General features: G+C 37.5%; 11 non-coding genes across 11 annotated transcripts; all 11 read right to left on the minus strand.

Annotated features, from left to right (window-relative positions):
* Positions 1-392: 392 nt before the first annotated feature.
* LOC111750264 (small nucleolar RNA SNORD113/SNORD114 family) lies at positions 393-467 on the minus strand. Its single transcript, XR_002785412.1, has one exon. It is a non-coding gene; the product is annotated as a small nucleolar RNA SNORD113/SNORD114 family (small nucleolar RNA).
* Positions 468-1,205: 738 nt separating this feature from the next.
* Positions 1,206-1,280, minus strand: LOC111750266 (small nucleolar RNA SNORD113/SNORD114 family). The gene has a single exon (XR_002785414.1). It is a non-coding gene; the product is annotated as a small nucleolar RNA SNORD113/SNORD114 family (small nucleolar RNA).
* A 652-nt stretch (positions 1,281-1,932) lies between these two features.
* LOC111750262 (small nucleolar RNA SNORD113/SNORD114 family) lies at positions 1,933-2,007 on the minus strand. The gene has a single exon (XR_002785410.1). It is a non-coding gene; the product is annotated as a small nucleolar RNA SNORD113/SNORD114 family (small nucleolar RNA).
* Positions 2,008-2,715: 708 nt separating this feature from the next.
* On the minus strand, positions 2,716-2,790 carry LOC111750267 (small nucleolar RNA SNORD113/SNORD114 family). The gene has a single exon (XR_002785415.1). It is a non-coding gene; the product is annotated as a small nucleolar RNA SNORD113/SNORD114 family (small nucleolar RNA).
* Positions 2,791-3,493: 703 nt separating this feature from the next.
* LOC111750273 (small nucleolar RNA SNORD113/SNORD114 family) lies at positions 3,494-3,568 on the minus strand. The gene has a single exon (XR_002785421.1). It is a non-coding gene; the product is annotated as a small nucleolar RNA SNORD113/SNORD114 family (small nucleolar RNA).
* Positions 3,569-4,297: 729 nt separating this feature from the next.
* On the minus strand, positions 4,298-4,372 carry LOC111750274 (small nucleolar RNA SNORD113/SNORD114 family). Its single transcript, XR_002785422.1, has one exon. It is a non-coding gene; the product is annotated as a small nucleolar RNA SNORD113/SNORD114 family (small nucleolar RNA).
* Positions 4,373-11,819: 7,447 nt separating this feature from the next.
* LOC111750276 (small nucleolar RNA SNORD113/SNORD114 family) lies at positions 11,820-11,891 on the minus strand. The gene has a single exon (XR_002785424.1). It is a non-coding gene; the product is annotated as a small nucleolar RNA SNORD113/SNORD114 family (small nucleolar RNA).
* Positions 11,892-14,072: 2,181 nt separating this feature from the next.
* On the minus strand, positions 14,073-14,147 carry LOC111750275 (small nucleolar RNA SNORD113/SNORD114 family). Its single transcript, XR_002785423.1, has one exon. It is a non-coding gene; the product is annotated as a small nucleolar RNA SNORD113/SNORD114 family (small nucleolar RNA).
* Positions 14,148-17,013: 2,866 nt separating this feature from the next.
* LOC111750270 (small nucleolar RNA SNORD113/SNORD114 family) lies at positions 17,014-17,090 on the minus strand. Its single transcript, XR_002785418.1, has one exon. It is a non-coding gene; the product is annotated as a small nucleolar RNA SNORD113/SNORD114 family (small nucleolar RNA).
* A 2,743-nt stretch (positions 17,091-19,833) lies between these two features.
* LOC111750220 (small nucleolar RNA SNORD113/SNORD114 family) lies at positions 19,834-19,908 on the minus strand. Its single transcript, XR_002785373.1, has one exon. It is a non-coding gene; the product is annotated as a small nucleolar RNA SNORD113/SNORD114 family (small nucleolar RNA).
* Positions 19,909-22,106: 2,198 nt separating this feature from the next.
* LOC111750271 (small nucleolar RNA SNORD113/SNORD114 family) lies at positions 22,107-22,184 on the minus strand. Its single transcript, XR_002785419.1, has one exon. It is a non-coding gene; the product is annotated as a small nucleolar RNA SNORD113/SNORD114 family (small nucleolar RNA).
* Positions 22,185-26,235: the final 4,051 nt, after the last annotated feature.

Genomic DNA, 26,235 nt, shown 5'->3' on the forward strand with positions numbered 1-26,235 from the left:
CCTCTTATCCTAAGAATGCCATTAATAACCAACACACCAACACCAAGGATAAGATGTTGGCTTTCAGTTTGACTGTCCAAATGATCCTTGGCCACAGAGGTAGCCACCCCACCCCTAACTGATACTGTTCTTAATTAAGGAATATCGGGCTGTTGATATATGCAAAGAGTATTCCTTTTTTTTTTGCCATTCACATTTAAAGTTGTACTGTGCTTCACTCTTTACATATTAATGGGTTTAAAATATACTTCACAGATACTTCCATTAATTTTTAATAACATTCTAATCAAAACTCATTAGTCATAAAAGGAGAAGTACCAGATCTTTAAACATCTCTAACATCTGTCTTCAAACACTTCGAACAATGGGATGTGCCTACTCATCTCTCTATATTGGACCTCAGAGTTCCAGACACATACTATTCATCGTCCGTGACTCAGAAGCCACCGGTGGTCATCATTGGTCCAGGATTGGCCTTCTTTTTCTTCATTCACCTCCACACATTCTTATTGGTGAATTCAGTATTTAAATGACACCCATGAGAAAAAATACCAGAGAACACACAAACCACCTGCACCAAGACATGATCTTGACTATTACTCACATTGATATCCATGCTCCTAACACCTAGAGCCAACTCTCGAGCTGGAGACCTTAGTGGAAAGTTTCTTCACCTCTCAAGCAGCCGTCCTGAAGGGTATGAAGCACAGAAGATGATAAAAGGCTTGACACAATAACGGTAATTGAAAGGACCATTCAAATTTTTGTTATTCATGCATTTAGGTAATTACTGACTGTGTGGATGTTTATTTCTTTTCCCTTTGAGGATTCGCACAACATGGCACAAGCCACTGACCAAGAAAGAAAACTGACTATGGATCATAAAAAAAAAAAATTCTGCCTATATAGTCATTGGTCAGAGAGGGAACCCCCCGGAATTACACCTTTCTTAAATGAGCTTCATGAGCTTCTATAAATAGTAAGGGCATTTCTGGCCTTGCCATATGCATTTATCATTGGACAAGGCTTCCACTTTTCCATTTTTATTAATTTCACAATTCTTGTGGAAACTTTCATTGATTTTTTGAAATGTTATAATCAACAATCTTTAGGCATGAAGAGGGAAGCACCAGTCCAAGGAAATTGCTGATATCTGTCTACAGGATCATTTCCCACCAAGAAAAGGGAGGAGATGTCCCTTTGCATTGGACATCAGAGTTCCAGGCACATACTATTCATCTCCCATGACTCAGACACCACCTGTGGTCATCACTGGTCCAAGATTGGCCCTGCTTTTCTTCCTTCACATACGCCTATTTTTATTCATTAAGACAAGATCTTTGACTGTTACTCACACTGAATGCCACACTCCCAGTGCATGGAGTCAATCGTACCACGCGTGACCCTAGCAGAAATGGAAATCATCCTGAACATCCATCCTGAGGGGTACAAAGCAGAGCACAGAATACAAATATTGAGGGATTATCTACATTGATCACGAGACTTTCCACCTTTCATTCCACATGCTCTTAGGAGATGATCAACCCTGGGTAATGCTGACCTTCTCTTATTTTTAAGAATGCTAACAACTTCCCACCACTGCCAAAGATAAGATCATGGACTTTGAGTTTGACTGTCCAAATGATCCTCCACCAAAGAAGTAATCATCCCTCATCCCTAAATTATACTGTTCTTAAGGAATGTTGGGCTTTCAGTATAAGCAAAGAGTATTCCTTGATTTGCCATACAGGTACAGAGTTGGATGATGCTTCACCCTTTACATTCTTATGAAGTTAAATTTTTTTGATGGACACTTCCATTCATTTTTTATAATGTTCCAATCAAAACTTATTAGTCATAAAAGGAGAAGCACCAGATCCTCTAACATCTCTCTTCACTAGCACTCCCAACAATGGGAGGGGTCTCTCTATGTTGGACCTCAGAGTTCCAGACACATATTATTCATCGTCCATGACTCAGAAGCCACCGGTGGTCATCATTGGTCCAGGATTGGCCTTCTTTTTCTTCATTTGCATCTGCACATTCTTACTGGCGAATTCATCAATTAACTCACACCAATGAGAAAAAATACCTAAGAGGATACACAGGCCACCCAGACCAAGACAGGATATTTGACTGTTACTCACATCAGTATCCATGCTTCTAACACCTAGAGCTGACCATTGAGCTGGAAACCCTGGTGGAAAGTTCCATCACCATGGGGACCACTGTCCTGAAGGTACGAAGCAGAGAAGATGATAAACGGCTTGACACCTTAACTACATTAACTGGGTCATTCCACCTTTCCTTATTTATGCATTTAGGCAATTACTGACTGCGGAGAATGTTTACTTCTTCTTCCCTTAAGTATTTCAACAACATGGCATGGGCCACCAACCAAGGGAAAAATATGTTATGAGTTATACTGCCTGTATGGTCGTTAGCCACAGAGGGAACTTCCTGGAATGACGCTTTTCTTAAATGAGCTTCAGGGACATTGATAAATAGTAAGAGTATTCCTGGCCTTCCATAGGTGTTTATCACCGTACCAGGCTTCCATTTTTCCATTTTTTATTCATTTCATGATTCTTGTGGATACTTCCATTGATTTTGAAAAATGCTATAGTCATGCAGAGGGAAACACAAGTCCAAGAAAATTGTTCCTGTCTGTCCATAGGACCATTTTCCACCATGGCAAGGGATGAGATGTCTGAGTTGGACCTCAGCGTTCCAGATATGTACTATTCATCATCCATGACTCAGACGCCACCAGTGGTCATCAGTGTTGCAGTATTGGTCCCGCTTTTCTTCCTTCACATACACTTATTGTTATTTACTTCATCAATTAAGTAATAATAATAATAATAAAATACCTAAGGTGACACATAATTTCCCCCCACTAAGACAGCATCATTGAGTGTTACTCACATAGATGCCAATGCTCTTAACTCATGGAGTCAGTTGTACTACACGTGACCCCGGTAACTGAAATCAGCTCTGGGTTGTCCATCTTGGGGTATACAAGGCAGATCAGAGAATACAAATATTGAGGCATTATCTTCTTTGATCGTGACTTTCCACCTTTCATTTGTCATGCTTTTAGGGGTTGACTAACCCTGGGTATACTGTTATCCTCTTCTCTTAATAATACTAACAACGTCCAACATATCACCACCAAGGATAAGACCATGGACTTTGAGGTGGACTGTCTAAATGATCTTTGGCCAAAGAGACAACCTCCTCCCATCCCTATTTGGTACCATTCTTATGGAACTTTGGGCTTTTAATATATGAAAAGAGTATTCCATGCTCTGCCATATGCCTTTAGAGACAGAAGATGCTTTACCCTTTACATTCCTATGGATCTAAATATTTACAATGGATATATCTATTGATTTTTTAATAATATTTTAATCAAAACTCCCTTGAATATTCCTAACACCTGTGCATAGCACCATTTTCAACAGAGAGAAGAGACTAGGTCTTGCTTGTGCTGGGCCTCAGACTTCCAGACACACACTGTTCATTGCCCATAACTCAGACGTCACGCACTGTCATCACCGGTCCAGGGTTAGCCCTGATTTTCTTCATTCATGTACACATATTGTTGTTGATTACTTCATCAATTAAGTAATAATAATTTTTAATAAGCCTAAGACACATAATCTACTCCCAGTAACATGATTTTTGACTGTTACTCACATCAATTCCCCTGCTCCTAAGATATGGTGTCCATGCACTGTACATGATTCCTGCAGATATTGAAATCAGCCCAGGGCATCCATCCTGCGGGCTACAAGGCAGAGCAAGCAAGAGCAGAGGATACAAATACTGAGGCATATCACAGTTGTTCGCAACTTTCCACCTTTCATCCGTCATGCATTTAGTGATGATTGACCCTGGGTGATGCTGAGTTCCTCTTCTCTTAAGAATACTAACAACATCCAACATGCCACCACCAAGGATAGGAACACTGACTTTGAGTTGGACTGTCCAAATGATCTTTGACCAAAGAAGTAACCTCCCTGCTCCCTGAAATGTTACAGTTCTTAAGGAATGTTGGGGTTTCAATATATGAAAAGAGTCTTCCTTGCTTTGACATACTTGTGTAGAGCTGGAATGTCCTTCACCCTTTACATTTCATTGGTTTAAATATTTTTGATGGATACTTCCATTGATTTTAATAATATTTTAATCTAAATTTATTAGCCATAAAAGGAGGAGCACCAGATCCATGAATATCTCCAACACTTACTATCATTTCCAATTGCGTGAGCAGCCTACACGTCTCTCTGTGTTGGACCTCAGAGTTGCAAAAACATACCATTCATCAACCATGGCTCAGACACCAGTAGCTGTCACCATTTGGCCAGGACTGGCCCTCTTTTATTGAAAATTTCCATCTTTTTAAACACATGAAGAACCATCAACCCACCATCCTACTCAACAAATAGAATGCTGACAATATCTTCCTTCTGTTAATATGCTCCACCCTCGATGAGTTTAAAAATTAGTTCTGTATCCATAAAGGAATGTTTAGATAACCTACAATGAATGCAAATACAAAATGAAATATTTACCAACTATGACTATCAGTAAAACACTCCTTATTTCTTTAATGGACTTTAGTTAGCGTAAATTGGATTCATCGTATTCCTTTCCTGGAAAACAATCTAATCATTGGTCCACACTTGGGCTTCTTTGTTTTATTCTTCTTATACAATACCATAAACATTCGTGACCAAACCACCCCAACCAAGAACTTAGGCAATTACTGACCTCAGCCTATGCATTCTATACCCCCATAAAAAACCAAAACCAAACCCAGTGCCATCGAGTCGATTCCGACTCCTAGCGACTCCATAGGACAGGGTAGAACTGCCCCATAGAGTTTCCATGGAGAGCCTGGTGGATTCGAACTGCCGACCCTTTGGTTAGCAGCCAAGCACTTAACCACTATGGCACCAGGGTTTCCATACCCCCATAGGTAACACGTAAAAACTTCACAACTGGAAATGATTAAATTGGCCCTCCTGAGTTCATTCTGCGGCGTATAAAGCAGATACTAGAAAGAAAGAAACAACCCCAATTTTTTTAAATGGGTGTCAGGTGAATATTACTAGAGCAATTGCAATCCTTGATATGTAGCAGATTTTCATCACTGGCCTCTAATTGGCCTATGAGTAGTTCATATTTAATTTTTAATACAGTGGTAAGTACCATGGTCTCTATCACTAAAGACAAGAATCAGGACCACGTCTTCGATGAACAGCTGTGTATATGTTCCCCCACATAGATAAAAGTTTATATCTACTTGTAAATGGATTGCATTTAAACAGGATTAATCTAAATGCTTGCTTCTAAAGACAGCCTCACTAATGGCCCGTGGGTGCCCTTATTTATGTATCTCTGTATATGTCTGTATCTATTACGTAGGTACTTCCTCAGGGATCTACTTAGTTATCTATTCACATTTCTAAAGAAAATGAACAAGATAAACCAACCAAAAATATGGAACTAAAATGTAATACCTTACCCAAAGATCTTCTTTCCGTATATGAAAACAGTTACGTAAACAGGAGGATTCATTATCCTTGTTTCTCCCCTCTTTGGTTCTCTTTTGTTCAGTGAGTCAATCTTTTATTTATTTACATAACACCTTTTTTTTTATGAAAAACCATCAATTTCCTCCCTAATCAGACCCACTGACTCACTACATTCATCTGTCTATATGCTCCTCAGCCAAATAAGTAATATGCTGCATCTATTTTTAATGGATTTCAATGCTTCAGAAATATTTTAATAATAATTGCTGTTTTATTAAATACCCTCATAATAGGTCCTCTTCTTTCATTTATACATTAATGTATTGATTTATTCATTGATGCATCTCTAGTAATAGAATCACTATCTAAATAACAGAATTAAAAATCCATGAATACCGCTTCATCTGTCTACAGACTCATTCCCCACTGCTTGAAGAGACTCTTGTGATTGGGTGTCAGTGATGTTGATAAAAACCAAACTCAGTGCCGTCGAGGCGATTCCGACACATAGCGACCCTACAGGACAGAGCAGAACTGCCCCATAGAGTTTCCAAGGAGCGCCTGGCGGATTCGAACTGCCGACCCTTTGGTCAGCAGCCGTAGCACCTAACCACTAGGCCACCAGGGTTTGTTGATAAGAATGAATGATAATACTGTGTTATGTCATTTCCACCCTCATCTTTGGTCTGTGGAAGCCCTTTCACATGTAACTGGTCTATGTTTTAAGGATTTAACAATTATAATGAACAACCTTAAACCCAACATCTCACTCAACGCCTGGGACACTGTTAATACCTTCTATATTCCAATATCCTCCGCCCTCAGGAAGTTAACGTGTCTAGGTCGTCATCAGCACTGGTATTTTTAAACCAATTACAGCTCTGACAGAAAAGAATGAAGTATTAAATAGCTATAAAAATAAAACGTCTTCCACCATTTTAATAAATAAAATTTCCGTTCTGCTGAAATGGATTGACTGTAATATTTGGCTCCTATCACATTTGACTCATTGGTCCACGCAGGGCATTTCTGGATTTCGTGTGTGTACCCATCTATTCCTTTTATAGGCATGGTATACCCAATAACTAATAAGAATAACAGCTTTGGATATTAAGTTAGTATGTTCCCTACCTATTCACAGAGGGAAGAGCCAACACCTTCATCATTAGAAAATAATTAAATCAGCTGTTTTGTGTTCATCCTCTGTGGGCCAAAGCATTGGTTAAAAAAGAACGAAACAACCTAGATTTAAACATTTTTTTAATGGATACCAGGTGAGTACTATTGAATCAGTCAAAGAACATTCTGTCTTTGGCCCCGAAATGGTATGCCTTGGTTATTTATTGACTTATTCAACTATTAATTTTTTTTAAATAAACACCCATGAAGCCACCACCCACAACAAAACTAAGAACTGTGACTATTACAAACATCTGTCTGTCTGCTCCCAACGCACGAAAGTCTCGATCTTTTTTTAATGGATCTCACTTGTGGACAAGTTGGTGGGCTTGACTCGTTCTTACTGATGATCAATTGATTGATTCTGATTGACTCATGTGTGGACTAATTTATTATCTATTAAATTTTCTTTCAAAAAGAAAAAAACAATGTTAAACCTACCAGCAACACAGAAATGAAATACTAGTAGGTGCTTTTCCTACGTGTACTTTATATAACGTGGGAAGGGCCTAGGTCACTTTTTCTTCATATTAAACACCAGTTGGGCAGAATTGGATTAACCATATTCTTTGTTTCATAACACAAGCTTTTCTCACTTTTAAGTAATCGGTTGAGTTTGAACGTATTCATGCCTTCATTTACATTAATACAATCAGTGTCACTTTATGTACCCAAACTTAACCAGACCAGTGACTGTTACAACATCTGTCCAGGGGCCCACAACACACCAGATGTCTCGTTAGTCATTACAGTTTAAGGAAACTAGTGAACAGAATTGCATTAACCAAAAATCCTGCCACACAAAACCTTCTCAGATAGTCTAAGCATACCCTTCTTTCATTCGGTTAATGGTTGGTAATTTATTTAATTATGTAAATTTTTCCCTTTTTTGTTATAAAAACAGTCGGTAATCCACCACCAACTCAGAACGGGAACATTGATTAGAACACACATGCTGATATGCTTCTTAATGGAAGGGATAGCAACCTTGAACTTTTTTTAGTGGTCCTCAATGCTTAAGATAAGGAGTCCCTGGGTAGTGCAAACGGTTATGTGCTCATCTACTAGCTGAAAGATAGACAGATGGAATCCGCCCAGAGGTACCTCGGAAGAAAGGCCTGGCAATCTGCTTCTGAATGGTCGGTCACAACCCTGAAAACTCTATGGAGCAGTTCTACTCTGCACACATGGGGTCGCCATGGATCAGGATCGACTCGATGCCGGACAACAATTCTTAGGATATTGTGGTAGACAGCAGCTAAGATGGCTCCAAAGGAGCCTCACCTGATATTCACAACCTTGTAAAATCCATTCCTCTTGAGTGGGGGCTGGACCTCTTTTAAAGAATAAGATAAGGCAAAATTGATAGAATGAAACATTCAAGATTAGATTGCAAAAGACTGTGACTGCTGTCCATCTTGCTTGCCCTCACTCTGAGGAAGCCAGCTGCCATGTTGTAAGATGCCCTAAGGAGAGGCCCACATGCTAATCAAATAAGGGTAGCCTCCAGCCAACAGCCCTCAAGGAGCTACATCCTGTTGACAACTAAGCGAGCCTAGAAGCAGGTCCTTCCCCAGTCAAGTCTTGAGCTGACTGCGGCCTGAACCAACACCCTGACTGCCGACTCATGAGAGACTGTGAGTCAAAGCACCCCCTAAGTAATGCCCAGATCCTTGACCCACAGGAAGAGTGTGGTGATTTGTTACATAGCAACAGATAACTAGTACTGATATGCCGTCATACGAATCCTTGTTTCATTAAATAGTCTCATAATTGACCCATGCTTTTGCTTTATTTACCTATCTTTTTTAAGGTATTTATTGATTCATTGAAGGAGCCCTGGTGGCGCAATGGTTAAGCACTTGGCTGCGAACCAAAAGGTTGGCGGTTCGAACCCACCCAGCTACATCATGGGAGAAAGATCTGGTGATCTGCTGAAAAGATTACAGCCTAGAAAGCCCTATGGGGCATTTCTACTCTGTCGAATGGGGTGGCTATGGGTTGGAATCAACTTACCACCACCCAACAACACTGATTCACTTAATAGAATCACTTTCAATCAATCACAGCCCCCAAAAATAAGATTTCTGGAATATTCCTAGCATTTATCTAAGTTTCACACCATAAGAGGGACTAGACTACTCTTTTTATAACGGACTTCACTAATGCATATCTGGATTAACCGTAATCATTGGTTCACGCCCGGTGCAAACCCACCATTGGTCCAAGCTTACTACTCTTCTTCCCCATTCATTTATACATTTGTTTATACTTTCACTGATTCACAATAGTATAATTGATGTTTGTGAATCACAAAAACTAAAAAACAAAGAGTTTGGACTCTGAAAACATCTATCCACAGATATTTCTCAGAGAGGAATTAGATAATCCTCTTTGTATTACAGACTCGGCTTTACAGGTTGGTGGGTCAGTCACCATCCTTGCCTCCTAACAATCCCATGGTGGTCACTGGTCAGTGCTTGATCCTTTTGTATTTATTTTGTCCATATTTCAAACACATGACAACAAACAACAATGAACCCACCATTTTCTTCTGCACTTAAAACACCGACGATATCTTGCATCTTCTAATGTGATTCTCCCTCACATTGGCTATGTCTTTAATAAGGAAAGGGAGCTTTAAATCAACCGTGACTCAAAAATAAAATGGAGTAATTAAGTAACTGTGAAAATGAATTAAATAGTCTCGCTTGTTTCTTCGTAATTGTCCACAGGTGTGCTAAATTGGTTCACACATGACCCTCATTCATTTTATTTGCCTATAGCAATTTATTCCTTTTTAATAACAGAGTTAACACCCATGACAAATCGTCAGATCAGAATCAATTACTTTGACTATTACTTACATAGGTTTCTACCCCCCTTATTCAAAAAGATAACAGCCAAGATCGTCCTCATTAGAGAATGATTGAATCAGCTACGTACATCTGTGGAATACAAAGCAAATGTAAAAATAAGTAGGTAGGTAGGTAGATAAAATATGGTTTTTAAAACTGAGTTCAAGTCAGCAGTAATGATTAGGAATGAACTTTTGTGCTTGTCATATCTTACATTGAAAGCTTGAATGTCATACCTATTGATTGATTGAAGTATCAAATTTAAACACCAAAACGAAAATCTTTGAAACTGATACCAGACAAAAGAAAAGAACTGTAACTATCGCCCACATCCACTTACATGCCCCCTACCCAGTAAAGAGAGCTAGATATTCCTTCTAAACAAATCTTATTTCGAAAGAATGAGATTAAGCAGAATTGTAGATTCAAGCACGTTCTCAGCAACTGTCCATGTTTGTCCCACCTGGGTGTCTGTATACATGTATGTCTGTAGTTGCTAAAAAAAAGAAGAAAAAAACCCAAACCCACTGTCACTGAGTCGATTCCAACTCCTAGTGACCCTATAGGACACAGGTTTAGAACTGTCCCACAGAGTTTCCGAGGCTGTAAACATTTACAGAGGCAGACTGCCACATCTTTCTCGCTCAGAATGACTGGATTCCAACAGCCGACCTTTCAGTTAGCAGCCCAGCACTTAATCACTGCACCCGCAGGGCTCCTTATGTGTGTGTATGTGTAGTTACTTTATATACGTAGGTATGTAGTTGCTTTATGCGTGTGTATATGTACGTGGTTACTGTATATAGGTGAGTATGTCATTACTGTATGTATTGTGTAGTTATTTATGTATGCGTTATGTAGTTACTATATGTATGTAGCAGTTTGTATTTATGTCACTACTTTATGGATGCATGCATGTATGTGTGTGTGGCAAATTTATGTATGTATATACGTATATATCTAGGTCCTCTATGTATGTATATGTAGTTACTTTATGGATGGATGTATGTGTAGTTACTTTATATATGTATGTGTGTATGTAGTTACCCTATCCTATGAATGTATGTGTGTATACTTTATATATATGTATCCATTCATGCATGCATGCAGTCACTTTCTGTATGTATGGATTGGTTATCTATGTATATAAGTAGGTAGATAGTTACTTTATGTATGTTTGTTAACCCTGGTGGCATAGTGGTTAAGAGCTCGGCTGCTAATCAAAAAGTCAGCAGTTCAAATCCACCTGCTGCCCCTTGGAAATCCTGTGGGGCAGTTCTGCTCTGTCCTGTAGAGTCGCTATGAGTCGAAATTGATTCGATGGCCACAAGTTTTTGACTTATGTATGTTCTTACTTATATGTATGTATGTAGTTACACATAGAGTAATTTAAGTATTTATTATATTTTTAAGGAAACTGTCAATGGTAAATGCACCAAAAGAACAAGAAAGGGAAATCCAATCTAAATATATTTGCCATTCCAAAAAGTGGTAAGAACCTGGATTTGTGTTCTTTATTTGAAGAGCGGTTGGGTAGAACTGGATTAATCACGGTCCTTATTCCATATCAAATGCGCCTCATCACTCCATGGGTTGCATTCTTTTAAATAGTTGATGGAGATATGAGCTGATTCTTTTATACATTCATACACTACCATTAATATCTGTGTTCCTACAGAAACTGGACACTATGAACATATGTGTCCGTATGCTCATTAGGCACAGAAAAAAGATCAGGTCATTTTTTTCTTTTTTTAATTAGAACTTACTGAAGATCACTGGATTAATTATAATTGGTCATGTGACATATTCTCGACAGAGATATATACTTGTAGGTCCTCCCTCAATTAGGAAGTTATTTAATTAATAAGTAATTTAAGGAAAAGTTTCACCCTTTTCTTAATGAAACAAAAACACAACTACCAACCCAGAACAACAACACAAACTCTAAAATCCATCAATCTAAATGCTCCTTACTCAAAATGATTAATTTCCTTCATTGGAGCTCAGAGCTTCAAAAATATATTAGTAGTGATTCTCATTGCATTACATACTCTCGTATTTGGACAAGGAATAGCCCATTTTGCCTTTATTCATTTATATATTTCTTTATGTAGTTTTGTACTGATTAATTAAAAATAATAAAATCCACACTCAAGAGCCACAGAAGACCACGAACACACTCCCAAATATTTTTAACTCTTGGAATACATTCATTTTTCATTGATAAAATAAATAAGACCTCAGAGTTATAGGGTATAATCAAAATCCTTGATTCAGACACCCCAGGGTACTCATCATTGGTCCGGGCTAAGCAATTCTTTTCTTCATTTATACCTTTCTTTATTGATTCATTCACAGGGTCATTAACAGTAATAAAATCAACACTCGTGAATTTAAAAAAAAGAACAAGATGATTGAATAAGGCCAGGATCTGTTTATAAGCTATTTTCTCGTAGAGCTAGTAGACTAAATCTCGTTTTGCAATGGATCAATCAACATCCTTGCTTCATACTCTTCCCATAGTCATCGCTGGCCCAACCTTATTCCTCTTTTATTTAGCTTGTTCATATTATAAAGATGGTAAAATAAGCAACTATACACCCAATAGATTCATTAACAACTATCTTCCTATATGCTCATCCCTCAGCAAGGAACAGTCCAATAAAACTTCCTGTGATGATGAAAATGTCCTATAACTTCACTGTCCAATATGATTGCCGTTAGCCGCATGCTGCTACTTAGCGCTTGAAAGACAGCAAGTGCAACTGAGGAACTGAACGTTAAAATTTTACTTAAATTCAATTTAAATAGCCATATACGGCTAGCAGTGACATCACTGGACAGTGTATTGCTAGATTTTATTACTGGAGAAATGTTTAGATCAAATGCAGTATAAAAATTAGATGGATAATTCATCAGCTTCCAAAATGAACAAAATGCTCTCCATCTTATTTTTAACCACAGTTATGCTGAATTCTAATAACACATTCCTATCATTGGTCTATACAGGGCTTAATTTAATAATTCAGTGAACACTAATAAAAATTCACCCAAACGGAGAACTTTTCAGCATTACTTACTTCATTCTTTAGGCTCCTTACTCACGAAGAGAATAGCCAAGATCTATATCAGTAGAAATTCATTAAATCAGTCATGGTCTTCACTCTGTGGAGTCAAATGCCAGTTTTCAAAAGAATGAACAGCCTAGATTTAGATTCATTTTAAGTACATTATTTGTGTGGTTCCAGATTAATCAGAAAATTGATTCACTTACCATATTCATCTTGACCCAAGAACAGCACACCTTTTTACTCCTTGACTTATTTAATTATTAATTTAAATTATATAATCAACACCTTGCATCCCCCATTCAAAAACAGCTATGACTAGCACAAGCATCTGTCTATAGACTCCTATCTACATAGGCAAGAGGCTAAATAATTTTTTTAATGGACTCAACTTGTGTAGAAATGGATAAATTTAAATTCATGACTCATGGCATATTCTTACAAAAAGTTTAAGCTTGATCTACCTATCTATTAATTTAATTGCACATTGCTTTATTATTCATTTATGGGATAACTTATGGACTAATTTAATCAGATAGTCACATATCCTAAGAAAAAAGTACACAGACACACACACACAAAATGGCACACGCAATGGTAAACTCGTAAACAACCCAGAATGGAGATGCCCTCTGCATGCAAGTGTCTATATGCCTGTACCTATACTGGGAAGAGAGAGTCATTAGTATAGACAAAGGTTACTCACAATTCTTGCTTCAAAACACGTCCTTTTCATTAGAGCATGCTTTTCTCTCTTTTTATAAAAAATTGACCACTGTAAGAATTTACTCATTCATTCACATGTAACAATTCATCAATAGCTGGAAATTAACACCGGACAAGAATCTTGAATAATGTTGCTATGCTTCCATACGTCTGTTACGTTAACCAAAGAGATTTAAAAAACTAGATCCCTTTGCTTGTTTTTAATAAAACTCAATGAAGAGTTGGGTTAATAATAACTCTTTTCGTAAGGCACTCCTCAAGATGAACAAAGCTTATTCTTTCTTCCCATTAAATAACTAATTTATCATTTATTTATGTAAATATCTTCCTTCTCTATATAAAAACAAACAACCACCAACTTCAAATAATAATTTGAGTCTTACACGCATCTGTCCACAAGCTCCTTCCAGAGTTAATAGCCTTTATCAATATATTTTACTCTAACTCAGTGCTACAAAAATGTGTTAATAACAATCCATGTCTTATTATTTACTCCCATAATTGGCCCATAACCATCCCTCTTTATACTCACTTATTCATACATTTCTTTATTTATTAGTACATTGGTTCCCATCTAAAAACTCAGGCTATAATCATAAACTCTGAATGCCTATGATTGAGATACATGAATATTTTCAACTTCTGCTATAATCCCATTTCCATAGAAGGAAAAAAGCAGGTCTCTGTTTATAAAGGACCTCAGGGTTGCAGATAGGGTTTAATCAAAATTCTTGATTCAGACATCCCCCAATCTCACCAATGGTCTACACGTGGCACTCCTTTTCTTCATTCATGTATACCTTCCCATTCTATGACTCACAAACTCCTGACAACAAGATCCTTGACATGACTATGTCTACCTATAGACTCATTTCCCACAGAGCTTTGAAGCTAGACCTCAGTGTTATACATACGGAATCATCAACAAAACTCCCCTTGTACCAGTGTCATCATCATTAATAATCCATGACTGAGCTAAACCCAAAAAACAAAACTCATTGCCGTCGAGTCACTTCTGACTCATAGCGACACTATAGGACAGAGTAGAACTGCCCCACAGGGTTTTCAAGGAGCAGCTGGTGGATTCGAACTGCTGACTTTTTTGTTAGAAGCCAAGCTCTTAACCACTGTGCCACCAAGGCTACATGATTGGGCTACTGCCATTTAACTGATCCAATTTTAAACATGGCATCATGAACAACAAAACACCACAATGACATCCAACAACTAGAACACATACAGTATGCTCCACCTTCTGAGAGCTTCCCTAAACAGCTAACGGCCTGGATCTCTAACCATTATGGGAATATTGAAATCAACTGTAGCCCAAACGTTGTATGGAATATCAAATTCCAAAAATGAATTAAGTGCCGTCCATCTTTTTTTTTCTTTTTTAATGGATCTCAGTTGTGCTGAAATGAGTTAGCCCTACTCCCTGGTCCACGTGATACAGTACCAACTATTGCCCCATACTTGGTGCTCCTGAATTTTATTTATGTGCATATGGTCTTTTCTTCCATTGAAATAGAGTTGATCCTCATTACTCACAGATTCTGTAATGCACAAATTTGCTTACGGGCTAAAACATATTTCTAATCCCAAAATCAATACCTGCTGAGCTTTAGCAGTCATTCATGAACATGAACATGAACATGTGCAAAGTGCTGAAAAATTGGAGCTGCCCAAGGTGCAAGGTCCCAGCTGAGTACAAACAAGGCTGGTTTGATATTCCTTCACTCAGCGTTCACGGGGACTTTATAGAGCCTAACCACCGTGACTAACAAGACTCGACTGTACATCGGTGACCACACATGAACATGCACCCAAACCAAGAAGAAAAGCTTTGATCGTTACTGACATTGGTGATCTGTGCTCCTTATCCATGGAAGTAGCACCTGAGACATTCATCACTGGAGAATGGTGGAATCACAGTAGTGTTCATTCTGCAAGAAAAAGTAGAGTTTTAAAAAGAACGAACAGAGCTAAAAAACGAATTTAGTTCTGCTTTACTACATTATAGTCATGAGCACTGGGTCTGTGTCACAGACTCACCCTCAGCCCATGGATGGCATCCTTTTCATGTACTAACTTGAACGGCTTTTAACCTACCACCCAACACAAGATGACTAACTATAACTACTGCTGGTATCTGTCTATATTTTTTAATGAACAAAAGTTTTGCAAAATGGGATGAGTTTAAATCCCTGTTTCATGACACAATCCAAACAAATTGACTTTATGGCCCTTGTTGCTGTTGCTCGGTGCCGTCAAGTCAGTTCCGATGCATAGAGACCCCATGTGGCTGAGGAGAACTTCTCCATAGGGTTTCCTAAGCTATAATCTTTACGGAAGCCAGGTCCTTCTTCCACAGAGCCGCTAGGTCGGTTCAAACCACCACCGTTTCGATTATCAGCTGAACGCTTAAATGTTGCACCACCAGGGCTCCTTTTATGACCCTTAGAATCATTTAATCATCTGTTCTTTCTCAATAAGAAAAACACAAAGTGGCAAAACCACCTACTACCCACACTGAACACTACTGCCTTCGACTGTCTCCATCAGCACTTTCCGCGATGACAGAACTTCAGGCCAAGATGCAAACGTTCTCTATTGGCACTGCCCAGCAGGGTAGCCACTGGCCACATGATGACTTGAAATGTGGCTAGTGTGAATGGAGAACTGGGTTTTTATTTTTAACTTGTTTTAATTTTAACGTGAATAGCTAGATGTGGCAAGGGAGTGAGGTCTATATGACCCTTACCTAAAGAAGGTGCGGGTCCTGGGGCTTTATTGGTTTAAATCAGCTTCAAAAGGATCCATGCCATGGTTTCCTTTTTTAAATATGGGATTAAATTATGAAATTCTTCTTTTGCTCACATATAATAATAGCACCAACATTTGTGAGCCCTGAGGACATTGAGCAAGAACCCTAAGAAACACTAGCACCCATCCATTCGCTTATTACTCAGAAATCAACAACAATAGGCTTTCATATTTTTCTATTTCTAAGTCAGGGGCACAAGAGAATTCGCGTTTATTACGTTCACAGCCTCAATGTTTGTCCAGGCTCAGGCCTTTTCCAGGTTTTCCAATAACTATCTAATCATTATTAATTTTATTATTAATGATATTAAATTATTATGCTATAACAATTTAAACTTACTATATTGAGTCATCATTGACTATATTCTTATTATTGCTTACACCAAATATTATCATATTAAATGCATCATTTAGTTATGTAAACATACTGTCCCTTTTTAAAATGAAACAAGCAACCAGTAACTCACCACCAACCTGGAACAACAATGATGCCCATATATATCCACGCATATGCTCCTTTCCCAAAGGGAGAATGACCCTATTCCATTTCTTTTATCTGAACTCAAAACTTTAGAGATGTATTCATAATAATCCTTGATTTATTAGCTTCTGTAATAATTAGATGAGCTATGTCCCTCTTTGTCTTTATCTATTTATACTTTTATTTACTTATTCGTGCATTCTTTTATGCATGGTAATACAATCCACATTCATGAACAACGAAAGACAAAAACATGACCCCTGGATGTTTCTAACTTCCTCTCCAAGTATATTTCCCATGGATGGCATCACTAGGTCCCTGTAGTAATAACGGACCTCAGAGTCACAGACAGGGTCTAATCAGAGTATTTTGTTCAGATGCCCCACAGGTACTCATCATTGATCCATATGTAGTGTTCTAGGCCTTTATTCAATTATGCTATCCTTGATTTATTCATCGAATCACTAATAATAAAATAATCATTGCTCATGAATTAGGAAAAAAGAAAAAAATCACAAGATCCTTGAAGATCTGAGTCTCTCTGTGGAAGCTCACTTCCCACAGAGCTAGAGGATTAGCTCTCATTGTGCTACGCACCTCAGTGCTGCACACAGGAAGTAATCAGTGTTGCTGTGTCACGGTGACTCCATATTAGTGGCTGGGCCATGCTTGGACCGCTTTCATTTAACTTATCCATGTTTTAAAGATGGTATAATGAGCAACCATGAGAATACCGTCTTACATCATAACTAAGGCAAAGACAAAAACTAAAAGTCAAACCCATTGCCAACTCATAGGGACCCTATGTAACAGAGTAGAACTGCCCCCGTAGGGCTTCCGAGGAGTCGCTGGTGGATTTCAACTGCTGACCTGTTTTGGTTAGCAGCTGAGCTCTTAACCACTGCACCATTAGGGCTTCCCACCTCCCACTTTCTTATGGAAGAAATCCATACGTTAACCCTTCAGTGGGTTAACAGCCTAGGACAGTATCAGTGGAGAAGTGTTCAAATCCACTGTGGTGCCAAAAAAAAAAAAAAAAAAGTTGTGAAAATGACTAACATGCCTCCATCTTCCCATTCGTCTGAGTTCGGTTGTGCTGAACTGGTTGAAGTGCATTTCTTAGTTCATGTTTCCCTCATTGGTCAATCCATGACCACGTTTGAATTGTTTGGGAAGGTAGCTATTTAATTCTTGAAGTAATTCAGTGAAACGCATCAACAACCCTCTCCTCACCTCCACCCCACAAGCAACAACACGAACTTTGATTATTACTTACACTAATCTCTTGTCTCCTTTCCCCTAGGGAGCCAGCAAGAGCTTCACCATGAGATGCCAATGAAATCAGTTATGGTGTATTCATCCTGGGGAGAAAAAAGCAGCTTTTAAAAAGAATCAAACGGCTTGCATTTGGCTTTTTTAACTAAACCGCGGTAGCGCAGTAATCAATTAGACATAGTCCTTGGTTCATGTCATCTTCCTGACATTGGGAAAGAGGGAGCACTACTTTATATTTATTGACTTATGTCATTTTTGTTTTAAATAATTTAATAAATACCATTGAATCTAGCAGTGAGCGCAAGAAAAAGAACAACAATTATTAGAAACATTTGTCTGTACTTGCTAACCGCTTAATTAAGAGCCAAGAAGCCAAGATCCTCTTTTTTATTGGACTTTAATCGTTCAGAATTGGATACGTAGAGACTCAGTTCATGGCACAATCTCACCAATGGTCCAAGTTTGATCCTACTTTATTTATTGCTTCACTCACAAACTGATTTATTTAATGACTCATGGAATAATAAGACTACCCTTTCATTTTTTTTTTCCAAATAAATTTAAAAGTTTAAATGGCAAAACAGAACTGAATAACTACTACTCACCAACGTTTACATGGCTCAACTAAAATGGCCTAGAACCTGTTGTCTTCCTATGGGTATCGGTTGTACAAAACACTGTTATCTTTATATCCAGTTACACACTTCTCAGTGGTGGACTGTTTGCTGCCTTTTTAAAAATTTGACTGGGATATAAATGTATGCATTTGTCCACCTACAATTCCACTTAAATATGTGTGAGCCCACAGACGCTGAATAAGTAACACAAATACTATTTGCATTTGTCCTAAGGTCATCACCCAAAAGAATAGCGCACTGGCTCCTTTTATGTTGATTTTCATAAGTAAAATTCCATAAAAAAGACTGCATTAATCATAAGTGTGGTTCTATATACCAGTATCATTATTACTCCATGCTTGTCTCTCTCTTAGTTACGGAGTTATTCAATCAATGATTTATTTATGTAAATGTGTTTTCCTTTCCTTAATAAAATGATCAATCAGCAACTCAACTCTAACACAGAACAGAAACATTAACTCTTAGGTACAAATGACCATATGCTTCTTGTCAAAGAGGTAAGAGCCTTGCATATTAATTTACTGGGAAGAAGAATCTTGAATTCCCTTAATAATAATTCATGTCTTACGGCATGCCTGAAATATAAATGCATCACTAGATGGACCCTGATAGAATAGGAGAAAAAATATGGAACAAAACCTCCAATTCCTAAAAAAAAAAAAAAACAACTACTGGACTAGTTGAGACTGGAGGCCTCCCAAGACTATTGCCCTGAGATACTCTTCAAGCCTTGAAGAAAACTAACCCCTGAGGTCGGTCACCTTGTAGCTAGATAACAAATTGGTTCCAAAAGTAATGCCTATCACCTGTAAGTACTGTGCTCCTTTAAAAAACCACCTATATGAAACCAATCAGCCAACAATTACTTTGAAACAAAGACGGTAATGTAAAAGGGCAGGGAAACTAGATTAATGGAAACATAACAACCAGAACAGAAATAGCGATAATGTTCACGCATTGTGAAGAATGTAACCAATGTTACTGAACAACTGGTGTAGAAATTGTTGAATGGGAACCTAGAATGCTGTGTAAACCTTCGCCAAAAACACAAAATACAACATATTTTTTTTAAGTGCTTGCACACCCCTCTCATTCTTTATTCATTGGTGCATTTCTTTATTCATGGGCAGGTAGTATCATAATAATGCAATTCATACCCCAACATCACAAAAGCTCAAGAACAAGGGGTGGTAGATTCATTTCCCACAAAGACAATAGCTAAGGTGTCTCTTTGTAATGGACCTCAGTGTTGCAGATGGGTTTAATCAAAATTCCTGTTTGGGAAACCCCATGACACTTATCAATGGTCCATGCTGGGCATGGTTTTTTGTTTTTGTTTTTCATTTATTGATTAATTTGCCAATTCACATGCAATAATACAATCAGAAAATTCCAAAAAATGAGATCCTTGAATTTTAGGCTCTGGCACCTTAGAACCAACAGACTTTCTTCTGTAATTGCCCTGAAAATTGTACATATAGATCAGTCAACATTCCTGCTTCACATCAAATCCATACTCAGCACTGCTCCCTGTGTGGCCCTGTTTATTTATTTCTATTTAACGATGGTCTAATGAAAAATGATGAAACGGCCATTTCCCATCCCCTCTGAAACTCTCACTCGCAACGTCTTCCATATTGGATGGGCTGCGCCACAAAAGGTTGTTTATCAGCCAGTTTGTCTGCTCACATGGGAAGGCTTAAAAAAAAGTAATACTAAACTACTCTGCTATAAATGAAATACCTTCTACCTGCTTTTAAAATCACCCCAGTTCTGCTGATTTAGATTCAACTTAATTTTTGATTCATAATGTATACCCATCATTGGTCCGTTCTTGGCGTTTTCTATTTATTTTCTGTGTTCATGGTACTATTTTGAAACACTTCAGTGAACACCCATGAGCAAACCATCCGAACAAAGAACACAAACTAAAGGATTGACTTACGCGCTGTCCTTACTCATGCGAGTGTTTCTTTATTAGAAAATGATTAAATCAGCTGTCCTGTGTTCATTCTGGGGAGGAAAAAGCAGATTTAGACTAGATTTAGATTTTTTTAATGAATGTTAGTCAGGCAGAACTAGATAACAATAAATCTTGGCCCAAGAATGCAATGTTTTTTAATTAACCCAGTATTGAATTTTCAGTTTTAAATAATATAATAAACACTATTGAGTTCTTTACCTAGCACAAGAATAAGACCTATAATGATTATAAATATCTGCCTACACACCCTCTATGAGCAGAGGTAAGAGACTCTTTTTTAATGACGCTTACTCAGAATTGGGTAAATTTAAATTCTTATTTTACAGCATATTCTCACCCTGGTCCAGGAATTACCCTACTCTCTTTGGACGTATTCATACATTAATTGATGTCATTAAATTCTCACGTAATATTTGATCAAATATTCATATACCTTAAAAAAAATTCAACCCAGCTCTCAAGCACTCTTTACCTGCCACTGTCTCTGTGTCTTACCCACAGGGGAGAGGGCTTGGATTTCTTTTTCTTTATCTAGACGGGTACTATAGAATAGAATGAATCATTTTCCTCATTCTATAGGGTTTTATAAGGCAAACAAAAACAAAGGAAAAAAAATATTCCAACTCATGGCTACCCGATGTGTATCAGAGTAGACCTGTGCTCCATAGAGTTTTCAGTGGCTGGTTTTTTGGAAGTAGATTGCCAGGCCTTTCTTCCAAGGTTCCTCTGGGTGGTTAGCAGTTAACAGCCAAGTGCCTTGATCCTTTGCAACACCCAGGGACTCTCTTCATTCCGTAACACGTGCTTTTCATTGGTTCACACTTTTCCCTCTTAAATAATTAAGATATGAATTTATCATTCACCAATTTATCATAACACACCAATAAGTGTAAACCAATAAAAATTGGACAAGAACTGTGAACAATATTAACACTTGTCCAGGAACTGTTCCATACTCACTGGAAAGAACACTAGCTCTTCTCTTTGCCTTGTTTTTAAATAAGAAGAGCGAATAGAATTAGATTAATCATGACCCTAAGCACAATATCCAATACCCACTTTAGTCCATATTTGGTCCTCTTTAAAGCAGACGGCTATTTAATGAATTATTGACTGAGACAAACACTTTCCCTTTCCTTAATTAAAAAAAAAGCAAACTACAACAAATCTAAAACAATATTGCCTCTTAACTACAGATGTTTACATAAAAGAAAAAGACTTTTTTTTAAATATCTCTAATTATTTAGATATAAACTTGACTTGTTCATTTTACTTCAGAATTGTATTAAAATTAATACTTGTTTTATTGCATATTCTACTAATGAGGGCCATGAGTGGGCCTCTTTGTCTTCATTCCTATATATATATATATTTTTTTACTTATTCATGCATTGAATTGATGCTCTTGAAGTAACACAACCCGTATCTATGAAGCAAGAAAGCCCAGGAACAAGTTTATTGAATTTTCTTAACTTCTACTACCAGTTAATTTCTACAGAGAATGCAGGCTGATTCTCTTTTGGTAATGGACCTCAGAGGTACACAGAGTTCTTAATCAAAGAGGCTGATTCAGACTCCTCCACCAGTGTCCATCATTGATCCATGCTCAGCTTTCCATTCCTGCATTCATTTATAACTTCTTTAACTAATTCACTCATTAGTCATGGATAGTAATGTAATCAATAACCTTGAAGGACAAAAACAGAACAAGAACAAAATCCTTAAATGTAATCAAGATCTGTGCATTGCCCTCTTTGTCAGAGAGCAGATATACCAGATCATTTTCATAATGAAAATCTCTGGTTTTGCTCACGTGGATTAATCAGCATCCTTGCTTCCTATCAATCCCATACTTGTGCTTGGTCTCTGCTTGCTCCTCTTTCACTTTATTTGTCTATATATTAAAGCTGGTGTAATCCACAGCCATGGAGCTACCACCTTAGCTCGCAAGTGAGCAAGCTGACATGACATCTGCCATCTTCCAAGGTACTCTCACCTCAAAGAGTTAACAACTCAGACCTTTGTCGGTGAGAGAATGTATTAAGCAACTGAGGCACAAGCACTCAGTGCAAAGCTAAGCTGCTCTGACAATATGTGAAACAACCTCTACCTCTTTAGCAATGGCCCTCAGTTGTGCCGAGTTGGGTCAATCATAAATTTTAGTTCATGACATATCCCTGGTATGGGTTCATAAATAGCATTCCTTAATTTTATTATCATTTAACCATTTATTTGATTGAGAGAATTGAGTGAGCTCCTATATATGACACCCATCCAAGCCTAAAACATTAACTTTGATGTTTACTTACATCAGCCTTTATGCTCCTTATTACCAGTTACAGTCTTCTGATTATAGAATGATTAAATCATCAATGTGGTGCTCTTTCTATAAAGAAAAAAAGCATATTTCAAAAAACAATAAAGAATCCTCAACAAGATACTAGCAAACCAAATCCAACAGCATGTTAAAAGAATTAGTCACCATGGCCAAGCGGTATTTATCCCAGGAATGCAAGGGTGGTTCAGCATGAAAAAATTAATAGAACAAAGGAAAAAAAACACAGGATCATCTTAATTTTTGTTGAAAAGGCATTTGACAAAATCCAACACCCTTTCATAAAAAACACTTAGCTCACTAGGAATAGAAGGGAAATTCCTTAACATGATAAAAGGCCTTTGTGAAAATTCCACTGTAGCTAATATCACGCTCAATGGGAAAGACTGAAAGCTTTTCCCCTAAGGTCAGGGACAGGAAAAGGATTCCCACCTTCACCACTGCTACTGAACATTGTACTGGACAGTTCTAGCTAGAGCAATTAAGCAAGAAAAAGAAATAAAAGGTACCCAGATTGGAAAGGAAAAATTAAAACCATCTCTAGTCACTGATAGAATGATTCTACATATAAAAAACCCCAAAGATTCTACAATAAAGCTACTAAAAACCAAAAAAAAAAAAAAAAAAAAAAAACCCACTGCCGTCTAGAGCTAATAAATGAATTCAGCAAAGTTGCAGGGTACAAGGTCAAGACACAAAAATCAGTTTTGCTTCTCTACACCAGCAATGAACAACCTGAAAATAAATTAAGAAATTCCATTTACAATAACATCCAAAAGAATAAAATATGTAGGTATAAATTTAACCATGGAAGTGAAGACTTGCACACTGAAAATTAAGAGAGCATTGCCCAAAGAAACTAAAGGAGACTTAAATAAATGGAAAGACTGCCTATGTTCATGGATTGGAAGACTTAACATCATTAAAATGTCATTACTACTCAAATCAACCTATAAATTCAATGTAATCCTATCAAAATTCCAAAAGCCTTCTTTGCAGAAATGGAAAAGTGGTTCTCACATTCATATGGAATTCAAAAAGCCCCCAAATAACCAAAACATCCTTGAAAAAGAACAAAGGAGGAGGACTCACACTTCCCGGTTTCAAAAAAAAGCTACATTAATCAAAACAGTGTGGTACTATTATAAGGGGAGACATAGAGACAAATGGAATGGAAACAAGAGTCCAGAAAAAACGCTATACTTCTATAGCTAATTTATTTTTAACAAGGGTACAAAGTCCACTTGATGGGGAAAGAATAATTTCAACAACCGTTGCTTAGACAACTGGATCTTCACAGGCAGAATGATGTCTTTCCAGTTATTTAAGTCTCCTTTAATTTCTGCCTCACACCATATATGGAGATGAACTGAAAATGGATCAATGACCTAAGCATTAGAGCTAAAACCATAAAATTCTTAGAAAAAAACATAGGGGTAAATCTTCAGAAACCTGTATTTGGCAATGGATTTTTAGATATAATGCTGAAAGCAAGAACGACAAAAGAAAAGTTTGAAAAATTGGACCTCATCAAAATAAAATACTTTTGTGCATCCAAGGACACTACCAACATAATGTAAAGACAACCCATAAGATGAAACAAATGTCTGGAAATCATATGTCTGGTAAGGGTTTAATATGCAGAATATAAAGAACTCATATAACTCAACAATAAAGACACAAGTAACCCAACCAAAAAATGAGCAAGGAACTTGAATAAACATTTATCCAAAGAAGATATATAGTCAATAAGAACACCGAAGATGTTTTACACTGTTAGTCAGTAAGGAAATGCAAACCAAATACCGTCTCATGCCCACTAGTTTGGGTATTATTAAAAAAAAAGAAGAGGAAAAATAACAAGTGTTGGTGAGGAGATAGAGGAATTGGAACATTTGTCCATTGCTGGTGGGAATATAAAATGGTGCAGCCTCTGTCACACTTTAGTCAGTGGATTTAGAATGGCCCAGAATATTATTTATTGACTTATGTAACACCAAAATGGAGTCCCTGGGTGGCACAAACAGCTTAGCACTGAAGGACTAGCTGATAGGTTGGCAGTTCGAACCCACCTAGAGGCACCTGGTGATCTGCTTCTGAGAGGTCACAGCCTTGAAAACCTTATGGAGCAGTTCTACTTGCATACATGGTGTCGCCATGAGTTAGAATTGACCAACAACACGCAGCACAAAAATTAAAAATGTCACTATTACTCTCTACTCACATGCTTTGAATCACGAACGTTTTTTCTAAGTAATAGTTCTTGTGCAGAACTGGATGAATTTAAATCTTTATGACACATTTTTACCATAGCCCATGCTAAACCCTACTTTATGTATTTATTTATTCATTGTTTTATTTGTTCATCTATTAATATTTATGTACTCATATAATAATCTGAACATCTATTTTTTCCAAGAGAAAACAATCTGGCAAACCCAGCAACTACCCAAAATTGCAACCCAGTTAAATGCAACTGTACCTATGAACCTGGCCTGAAGGTGGAAGAACCTACTTTTTTGTTTTTGGGTCCCCCCCGCCACCCCGATCTGAATATCCGTTGTTTTTTTTTTTAATACAGCTTAAATAATTATCTTTTTTGTAACATGTATTTCTCATTGGCCTATACTTTACCCGGTGGTTCTCACCCAGGGGCAATATCGCCCTTCAGAGGACACCTGTCAAAGTCAGGAGACATTTTTGGTTGTTGCAACTTGGGGGAGGGGGTTGCTACTGGCACCTAAAGAGTAGAGACTAGTGAATCTACTAAACGTCCTACAATGCACAGGACAGCCCTCCTAACAAAGAATTATCCAGCCCATAATGTCAATGGTGCCAAGGTTGAGAAACTCTGTTTTACCCTCTTCAAAAATAATCAGAATAATTGATTGCGATATAAATGTATTCATTCATTCACTCATATCACCATTAATATTTATGAATACAAAAACTGGATTCGAAATTTGAACAGTATCACCAGCTGTCCACCGCTCATTCCTCTCAGACATAACTGAGCACGTCATACTTTCCCGTTTTTAGTACGCAACCAGCACACCCCAAGCACCGCACGACAGTAGCACTGACTCCTAGGTGCTTATCTCTACTGCTCCTTACGGAAAACAACATCAGATTTACTCAATTTAAGTTACTGGCACTGAATGCTCTAGAAATGTATTCATAATAATAAACATATTATGCACATTTGTCCACGTGACTCTCCTTATCTTCATTCATTTGTATATGTTTATTAATTTATTGAATCAGTGATAATAATACAATCCAGAACTACGAACCTTAATTGCCTAAGAAAAAAATTTTA

This window comes from Loxodonta africana, chromosome 10 (assembly GCF_030014295.1).
Source record: "Loxodonta africana isolate mLoxAfr1 chromosome 10, mLoxAfr1.hap2, whole genome shotgun sequence".
NCBI lineage: Eukaryota > Metazoa > Chordata > Mammalia > Proboscidea > Elephantidae > Loxodonta > Loxodonta africana.